This window comes from Bidens hawaiensis, unplaced genomic scaffold (assembly GCF_021521415.1).
Source record: "Bidens hawaiensis isolate Kalapana, Puna unplaced genomic scaffold, B.hawaiensis_p1.1 tig00035926_1, whole genome shotgun sequence".
Classification (NCBI taxonomy): Eukaryota; Viridiplantae; Streptophyta; class Magnoliopsida; order Asterales; family Asteraceae; genus Bidens; species Bidens hawaiensis.
The window spans coordinates 35,722-45,416 of NW_027496258.1; the positions used below are offsets into that span (position 1 = coordinate 35,722).

Below are 9,695 nucleotides of genomic sequence, written 5' to 3' on the forward strand. Positions count from 1 at the left end.
AACAAATTAATTCTCACTCTTTTTTCATGTTAAAAATAAAATGTATTTGATCATGTTCCTATATATTCAAACCTGTATTTTTCTTAAACTAATTTGATATCTAAATACCTATCTTAATACATTGTTAAAATAGTCCTTGTGGTTGGACTCTAGTTTTGCCATCTATACAGTTATGGTTCACAAAACATGTAACAAAAGACTAGGCTAACTAATCCTCAAATGCTGCTAAGATGTTGTAATTATCAAAGAACCAAAAGCAACAAAACCAGCATTATCTTCTCCATGTACATTCATAACATAAAACTTTCAAAACACTTAACCCTAGTATTTCCTTGTTTCCGGTCAAACTTCGAGTCAACAATCTTGTTAACAAAACCGCATAGAAACATGAAAAAACAAGCAACATGCACAAAAAAAAACCTCGAACAGCATCATCTCCCGTTTAAATGCGCCTTCTTCGGAGAACAAAAGATGGATTCAGGATCATTGCTGCTCGCCTCATTTCCAACTTTGTCAATCTAATCATCGTCACTATCAATGTTGCTTGGATCGGATCGGTTCTGGTGGGCCCTACGCCTATTAACATACACATTTAAATAGTAACTAACCAAATCCTTCTTGCTTTTGTGCTTGAATAGCTCGTTAGATCGTCCCAAAAGGTTATACCCGCAGACGGAGGGTTTGACTTTATTATATGCTCAAACAGTTTTTCTTCATTAGGTTTCCAATTAAGAGCAACACTCTCACCCATATCATCAAACTTCCATTTATAAAAAGCGGACCCCACTTCATGTTTGACCCGGTTTTGTTTTTCGGAGACATGAAACCACACGCATTCTAACGACCCCGGAAACTGGCAACCACACGAATCTTGCCTTCCTTTCCCGATTCTTTCAAGCTCGATTAAACTACTTCTCGGTTCGCTTTTATCTAGAGGCCAAACTGGGGTCCCGAGCCATTTGGTGTCGGGTTCATAAGTCTGTTCGGTCCACTCGGGTACTTTGGCTTGAAAATGGCGACCCAATGGGATCCGTTTACGCTTTAACTTGTAACCCCAGAAAGAATCTTCATCCTCTCGGTCACTCCGGCTCCCGGTGGATGATGACTCAGAGGAATCCTGAGGCTTCGGTTTTCTTGGAGGGCTTGCGGGTCGAGTCTCTTTGGCAGAAATGAGCTGGAATTAACCATTGCATTAGGGCTGTTCACGGTCCAGTTTAGCCGGTTCTAATAGATTCTCTCGGTCAAACCATTAACTACAGTATTTGGAAAAACCAAACCAAACTAGTTGGATCGGCTGGACCAAACCAGTTGCCGGTTTGGGCCAGTGTTTTATATATATCACAAGTCAACTTAAATCTTATAAATTCAATGGAATTGTATACTTAAAAAAAAAAAGAACGTTTTACCCTAAGTATTAAAGAATTAAAATAAAAAAGGTAAAAAAAGTTATAGCATAAATTCAGTTAAATTAATAATCTATACGTACTGTAATAAAGATTACTTATACGTATAATAATTTTTATATTCATATGCATGAAAACTTTTTATGCTTTTATTTAAAAAATATATAAAAAAGATTTAAAAGATAAATTTTAATATCTTGGTTGGTTCGACTTACATCGAGAGTTCTAAACCTGTAAACCAAATCATGAAACCCGGTTTTTCAAAAGGTAAAACAAATGGTTAACTCCAAACCTATGCAGTCGACATCGCCGAGATATCAGTGATATATCGGTTATTGGTCCCTTGGCGAAATATCAATCAAAATATCGGTCAGAATATTGGTACTGAAAATATCAACAATATTGACCGATTTTTGACTGATATTTGACCAATATATTACTTATATTCCCGATATCTATGTTTTAAGTCTTAATTATCAATATTTGGAGTTCAATGTTAGTGTTTTAAGTCTTAATCAATTCTTACTTACCACGATTGTTAGTGCTATGAAATTTGCAAAAGGTTAATTTGTTAATGGTAGGAGACTATACTAAATTATTAGTGTTAAAATGCTATATATATGAATTTTACATGATAATAAAATTACCGATATCACACTGCCATAACCGATATCTCAGATATCGGTCCTTAACCGATATCCGATATTTTTCCGCATTAACTGCTTAGCTCCAAACCCAGCCAAACCGACCAACTTAGCTCAGTTTGGACTGTTCATGTGGTTTTGGCGGATTTTAAGAAGCCGTACATTACACCGGATAGCAATATCCATCACTATACACATAGTTTAGTTCAGACAAAAAATTGATTTCTCAATAGCAATCAAATCAGTTTCAGAACTTTAATGCCAGCAGATGAAACTAACCGAATACGTAAGGTAATGTTATTCTTCCCGGTTTAGGTTCGGTTCTGGATCTAAAGAAAACTACCTTAAGCATTACAGATAATGTTTTCTACACATGACTATCAGAACAGTTTCTCAATTTTCAACATTAATCATATTAGTTGCACTATAAATTAAAGTGAACATACAATGACCAAATATAAAGTACAAACTAAACGCAAGTGCACAGTAAGAAACAATATATAAGCATAAAGCATATTAATATCTAGTCCATCAAGAACATATAGAAATTCCAAATTGCATCAAACAGTAAAGTTTCAGTAGTTCAGATAACAAGATTCATATATAAGCTATTGAAAAAAGATAACTAAAAATGCCTGCCACTTAAGTTTGATCTTCGGGTCAACATTAGTCTGCAAAAGTCGTGCCTCTCGAGCCGAAAGAACCTGCTTCCACACATGTTCACCTCCATAAGTCTTCCATTTTGACCTTTCAGGCAACGACCCAATAGCAAGATCACACGGGTCTTTTGACATGCGCTTAACTCAATCCAACATTGGCAAATAACGTTCTCGTGTCCTCTTTCGACTCAACTCGGTTTCTTCTTTGGTATCAAACCATCTTTAACACCTAATCCTTCAACCGACCTGACACAACTCTGTGAATCTTTAACATCCAGCCCTCTCTCCAAAAACTCCTTGTAATCTTTCATATCAGCATCCGGAAAAAACATTATAGAATCAGAAACTTTCATCTCAACATCTGAAAAAAACTTTCAGAACACGATGATTCGCTAACTAAATCTTTATCCTTAACAGTTTTCAAAAACATGTTGGTAATTTCCAACTTATTAGGGTTGTCACGTGTAGGTGACCGGATTAGACTTATTGGGCCTATGGAATTCATTAATGATGTAATGGGTTTATGGAGTTAAAATTGGGCTTTTATATTTGGGCTTTACTTGTTGGCCAAGTTAGGGTCTCCCTATAAATACATAGCTATGTTAGGGTTATGGAATTGTGAGGAAGATTATTGTATTTAAGTTTTGTGCTAGTTTCTTGAGTATAATAATACGTGAGGTTTACCCTAAATATTGTGTGCTCGTTTGTGTTTCCATTATCAATCGTTCTTGAATTGGTATCAGAGTAAGGTTGAAGAAGCAGCCGATCAACAGTTCCGTCACCTAAATATTGCCGTCCACAAAAGGGTTTGTCAAGAAAGTACCATCGGCTTAATAGTTTTGTCTTTTCTGGATTTGATTAAAGTATCGAATCTTTATTTTTAAATTGATTGCATTCATTGTTGGCAATCATCAATTCATCACCAGTGGTATTAAAATTTAAATATTGCATACTTATTTTGGCAATATCAATCAATCATTGTTCAAGTCGAGAAGGGTTTGAACCCAGTTTTGGGTTTGACGAATTGGTAACATTATTATTTAGCGGATCGAGCTTTGGGGGTTTAACGGAGATTAATGGGTGATAAAGAAACAATGAAGACGAGCGGGAACCCTAATGCATTCCAAAGTCCCATGCTTACCTCTACCAATTACACTGTATGGGCTATTCGAATGAAGGTACTCTTGAATGTGCATAAGGTTTGGGATACCATTGATCCGGGTGCAATCAATGATGATAAAAACAACATCGCGATTGCGTTGATTTATCAGTTGATCCCGGAAGCAACAATCATGCAAGTGGGTAATCTTGATTCGGCCAAGGAGATTTGGAACGCGATTAAGACGCGTAATCTAGGGGCTGATCGGTTAAGGAGGCAAGACTGCAAACTCCCATGAACGAGTTTGATGGTATGAGGATGAAAGAGACGGAGACCATTGATGAGTTTGTGGTTAAACTCTTGTGTACGGCGTCGAAGGCGGCAAGTTTAGCAGAGATGATAGGACGTTCCCCAAACGGGTACTGTCGGGTCGGGTGAATTCAATAATAGACGCCTGTTGGCGTTCCAGCCTTCCTTCGCCTTTCATGGACACATATCTTTCCGGCTAAGGAATGGGAAGATCAAGACCCCAAGCACTACACTTAGATTTATTAGATTTGTTGCTAAAATATTGGTATTAAACCCGAAACTCCCGGCGGATGGCCAGTGGCCCAAAGAAACGAAAGAATCAACGAAAGTTTCGTAAGGGGACTGGAGCAGGCTACCATGAGACAAAAGATCTTCTTTCTAAAGAGATTCGATTCGGAACTATTATATGTCTAAGGTTCAATATTGAAAAAATTTCAAAGGTTTTTCCCTGACTTTGTCCGTGTCAACAAACAATTCGAAATAGAGTTTTCCGAAAAAACCTGCTAGTGGAGGAAGACCTCCTAGGGATAAGAGACATAGGGCTAAAGGGAGAGCCAAAAAAGGATCTTTCGTGTATAATCCTGCATAATCTCGAATGTTCTCAGTTCCGGTACGTAGACCAAATAAGACAATGCAAGCAAAAGTTCCTAGATTCATGGAGATATAGAACAGCATGAGGAAACTAAGATGGTCAAGATGTTTCTTTCAAGTCTACCCCGAAGGAAGTTTATTCAAATTGTTGCATCCTTTGAACAAACTTTGGATCTCAAAACTGTTGGGTTTGAAGACGTGGTGGGACATTTAAAAGCTTACGAGGAGCGGATTCGGGAAGAAGACATGCATTCCGAAACGCAAGGTAAGTTTATGTTTCAAAAGTCTGAATCCTCAAGTAGTCGGTACAATGATCATGAGTCCACTCGTGGAGGTCGTGGACGTGGAGGAGGGCGAGGATGAGGTGGTCGCGGGTCGGGTCAAAATTGTGGTCATTAAGAAAACGCCATGAACCGAGGAAACCGTGAACATAAGGGCAAAACCCGGGACCTCTCAAAGGTTCTATGTTATTGATGTGATGAGTTTGGACACTTTGTCCACAAGTGTCCCAACCGAAAACAAAAAGTTTAAGGCAAAGTAAAGTTAGCTGAAGCATCCGAGACAAGGGATCCATCACTGTTTATGATTAAGAGTGTTCAGGAAACGGTGTTCTTGAATGAAAAGAAGGTTATACCTGGAAACTATGAGTCCAAAGATGGCGATGAATGGTATTTGGACAACTGCGCGAGTAACCACATGACAGGTAACATATCTTTCTTTTTTGAACTTAACAATCGTGTTACGGGAAAGGTTAAGCTTGGTGATGACTATTATGTTGATATAAGCGGTAAGGGGCCGATTTTATTTAGGGCTAAAAGTGGTGAACATCGTTTGCTTACGGATGTTTATTTTATACCGAGTCTTTGAAGCAATATTATTAGTCTCGGCCAAGCCTCAGAACACGGGTGTGATATTCATATAAAAGATAACTACCTTACGATGCATGATGGGCAAGGCAGTTTGTTGATGATGGTGACTCGTTCCCCTAATCGGTTATACCGGATTCAATTAAAGATTGGTAAACTGGTTAGTCTACTTAGCCGAATTGAAGAAACAAGTTGGTTATGGCATGCTAGGCTTGGTCACTTGAACTTTGAGTCATTAAAGCTAATGGCTAGGAGGGATATGGTTGAAGGAATCCGTGGCGTTACCCATGAAAAAAAGTTATGTGAATCTTGTTTGGTCGGGAAGCAAACGAGGCAATCCTTTCCTAATTCGGCAGCGTTTAGGGCAACTCAGCACTTAAAACTTGTGCACAGTGATTTGTGTGGACCGATTACCCCTCTAACAATAGCGGGTAACGAGTACGTGTTTGTTTTAATCGATGATTACTCACGACTTGTTTGGATGTATTTGTTGAATGCTAAAGATGAGGCGTTTGAAGCTTTTAAGAAGTTTAAGGAATTGGTTGAAAGTGATGACAGGAAAAAGATCGAGACGTTTCGTACCGACCGAGGTGGTGAGTTTACCTCACATGAGTTCAACTAGTTTTCTGACATGGAAGGCATTCGAAGACATCTAACGGCACCATACACACCTCAACAAAACGGGGTGGTTAAAAGACGGAACCGAACTTTATTAGAGATGACATGAAGTATGTTAAAAGCAATGGGTGTTCCGAATTACTTATGGGGTGAGGCAATCCAACATGCAACATAAATCGAGAATCGGATTCCTACTCGTGCCCTAAAGGATAAAATGCCATACGATATCCTAAAACAAAAGAAACCGAATATTGCTCATCTTAAAGTATTTGGTTTTGTGGCGTATGCAAAGATAGTGGGCACTCACTTGAAGAAGCTCGACGATCGTTCAAGAAGTTTAGTGCATATCGGAGTCAAGGCCGGGTCCAAATCTTACCGTTTGTTCAATCCAAATACCCAGAATGTTGTGATAGCTCGTGATGTGGTTTTTGACAAGAAGAAGACGTGGGTTTGATCTAATTCGGGTCAAACCAATGAAGAAATGGAGCTAGCACCGGGTATATTTTGGGTTGATTAAAATGGGGTTATTGATACCGGAGTTTGGCAAGTTGTAACCGAGCCTATGGGAAGCAACAACATTAGCGACAAAAATTCAGTTTTGTCGCCAAATTCAGCTACAGAATCAGCGACAGCTTCTGTCGCTAATTTAGACAGCCCATTAGCACCTTTAGCGACAGATTCTGATTCTCTGGTCGTTAATTCCAACAACTCAGCAGTGGGTACTGTATGGAGGCGTTTGGTTTCTAAGGTGGCTATGAAAGGGGTTGGCAAAGAAATGACCAAATACCTTAATGATTTCCAGTTTGGGGTTGGTGTGTCGGGTGGTGCGGTGGCCATATTACATAGCGCCATCAGGGTATTGAGTGAGCGCCACACTGATGGGTCTCTTGCAATGCTTACAGTTGATTTTTCTAATGCATTTAATATGGTGGATAGATCAGCTTTACTTCATGAGGTAAGGATCAGATGCCCTTCTATTTCCTTGTGGGTGGAATTTTTATATGGGCAGCCATCAAGACTATATCTTGGGGATGATAATATTTGGTCCACCACAGGGGTTCAACAAGGAGACCCATTGGGACCACTCCTTTTTTCCCTGGTTTTACACCCCCTTGTGCATCAGATTCGAGACAATTGCAAACTTCTTCTTCATGCCTGGTATCTTGATGATGGGACAGTCATTGGAGATTCAATGGAGGTGGCTAAAGTGCTGGATATCATTAAGGTGACGGGTCCAACTTTGGGTCTTGAACTGAATATTAAGAAAACTGAGCTATTTTGGCCTTCTTGTGATGGTACGAAGTCTCGTGACGGTTTATTCCCTGCTGACATCGGGAGACCATTATTAGGGGTGAAGCTTCTTGGGGGAGCTGTTAGTAAAGACACCGGGTTTATTAAGGGTTTGGCAAAGAAGAGAGCTACTAATGCTGTTGATTTGATGCGTCTTCTCCCAAAACTTGGTGACCCGCAGAGTGAGTTACTTTTGCTTCGATCATGTATAGGTATTGCTAAACTTTTCTTCGGTTTGAGAACATGCCAACCTGTACACATGATGGAGGCAGCGGTGTTTTTTGACAAGGAATTGCGTGAGGCGATCGAGGAAATTGTAGTTTGTGGAGGTCCTTTCTTTGGAGACCTCCAATGGCGACTTGCTTCCTTACCCATTAAGAATGGGGGTTTGGGGTTGTATTCGGCAGTAGACGCTTTCTCTTATGCGTTTGTGGCCTCGAGAGCCCAATCGTGGGTGCTTCAGGATCAAATTTTGCGAGACAGTGGTATATGTGGGATGGATTTTGATTATTCTTGTGCTCTGGCTTGTCTTCGTGATATGATTCCAAGCTTCGATTTTAGCAGTTTCTCTAACAAAGAGACCGCCCCCTCTAAAGCCCAGCATGCATTGGCGAGCACTCTTTTTAGTAAAATTGTTCACGACATGGAGTCACACTTTAACATGACAAGCAGACAAAAAGCCATTTTTGAGTGTCTACAAGCACCACATGCTCAAGATTTTCTTCTTTCTATCCCTATAGATGGGTTAGGCCAGCATATGTATCCAATGGAGTATCGTAGTATCCTTAAGTATCGCCTTATGATTCCTCTATTTCCGGTTGATGAGATATGTCCTGTTTGTCGTAAAGCGTGTTTAGACTCATATGGGGAGAACGCGGTGCACTGTAAAGAGCTCCAGGGGTTCAAGTATCGACACGATCTGGTTAGGGATGTGCTCTTTTATATAATCAGGCGAGCTGGAATTTCTGTTAAGAAAGAAGCACCTGTGAATTTCCTGACTGACCCGTCAGAGGGAAGATCATCTCTTCGACCGGCTGACATTTTGGTGTTTGGATGGATAGGAGGGAAACACGTGTGTGTGGATTTAACAGGGGTTTCTCCTTTGGTGGGCTTAGGGAGTAGTGGTTTCGCGGTCGGTCAAGCCGCATTAAAAGCTGCTTCAGGTAAGGTGGCAAAACATGAAAAGGCGTGTCTTGACAACCAACATGTATTTATTCCTTTTGCTTTTGACACTTTTGGTTTCCTCGCGCCTGAAGCTGTGGAGCTACTTACCCGTGTTCATCGGGTCATGCATAGTAATGTTATGTCTCCAAGATCAGCAAATATAGTTTTTAAAAGATTGGGTTTTGCGATTCAAAAGGGGGTAGCGGCGCAGCTTGTTGCCCGCTTGCCTTCTGTTTCGATGTAATCCAAAAGACATTAATCACCTTTATTTTTATATTAAGATAACTCAGCAACCTCTTTAGTGACACCAGCAGCAACTGGTTTAGCGAAAGCAGCACTTGACGAACCAGAAATTACCCTATGAAGATCTACATGTGTTCCGATTGCACCGGTTAAGTTCAATGATTATGTTCTATGTTCGGAAATGGAGGAGATCGAACTTCTTTTGTTAGAAGAAGGTGAACCAAAGAATTTTTGTGAAACAAAATCCAAGCCAGAGTGGATAAAGGCTATGCAAACGGAACTCAAATCCATTAAACGAAACAACACGTAGAAGTTGACTGAGTTACCGAGAGGAGCTAATGCTATCGGATTGAAGTGGGTTTTCAAGGTGAAAAGAAATGCAGATGGTTCAATTAATAAATATAAAGCAAGATTCGTGGCAAAGGGTTATGTGTAACAACCCGGAGTTGATTTTGACGAGGTCTTTGCTCCGGTGGAAAGGCTTGAAACCGTGCGTATGCTCATTGCCATTGCAGCTACTAAAGGATGGCAATTACATCATTTAGATTTAAAGTCGGCTTTTTTACATGGGGATCTACAAGAAGAGGTCTTTTTTTCTCAACCAGATGGGTTTGTTAAACCCGGGGAGGAAAACAAGGTCTACAAGCTAACCAAGGCTTTATACGGTTGAGACAAGCACCGATGGCGTGGAATACCAAGCTTGACGGTATTCTAATGGGTTTGAAATTTGTGAGGTGCTCGAAAGAACAAGCGGTGTATCAGAGATTGATTGGAACCGATATTATTATTGTCGGCGTGTATGTCGATGA

The 9,695-nt window shown here is 40.1% G+C and overlaps 1 pseudogene; it reads right to left on the bottom strand.

Moving 5' to 3' along the window:
- Nucleotides 1-431: 431 nt before the first annotated feature.
- Nucleotides 432-3,211, bottom strand: LOC143587925 (AT-rich interactive domain-containing protein 1-like; annotated as a pseudogene).
- Nucleotides 3,212-9,695: the final 6,484 nt, after the last annotated feature.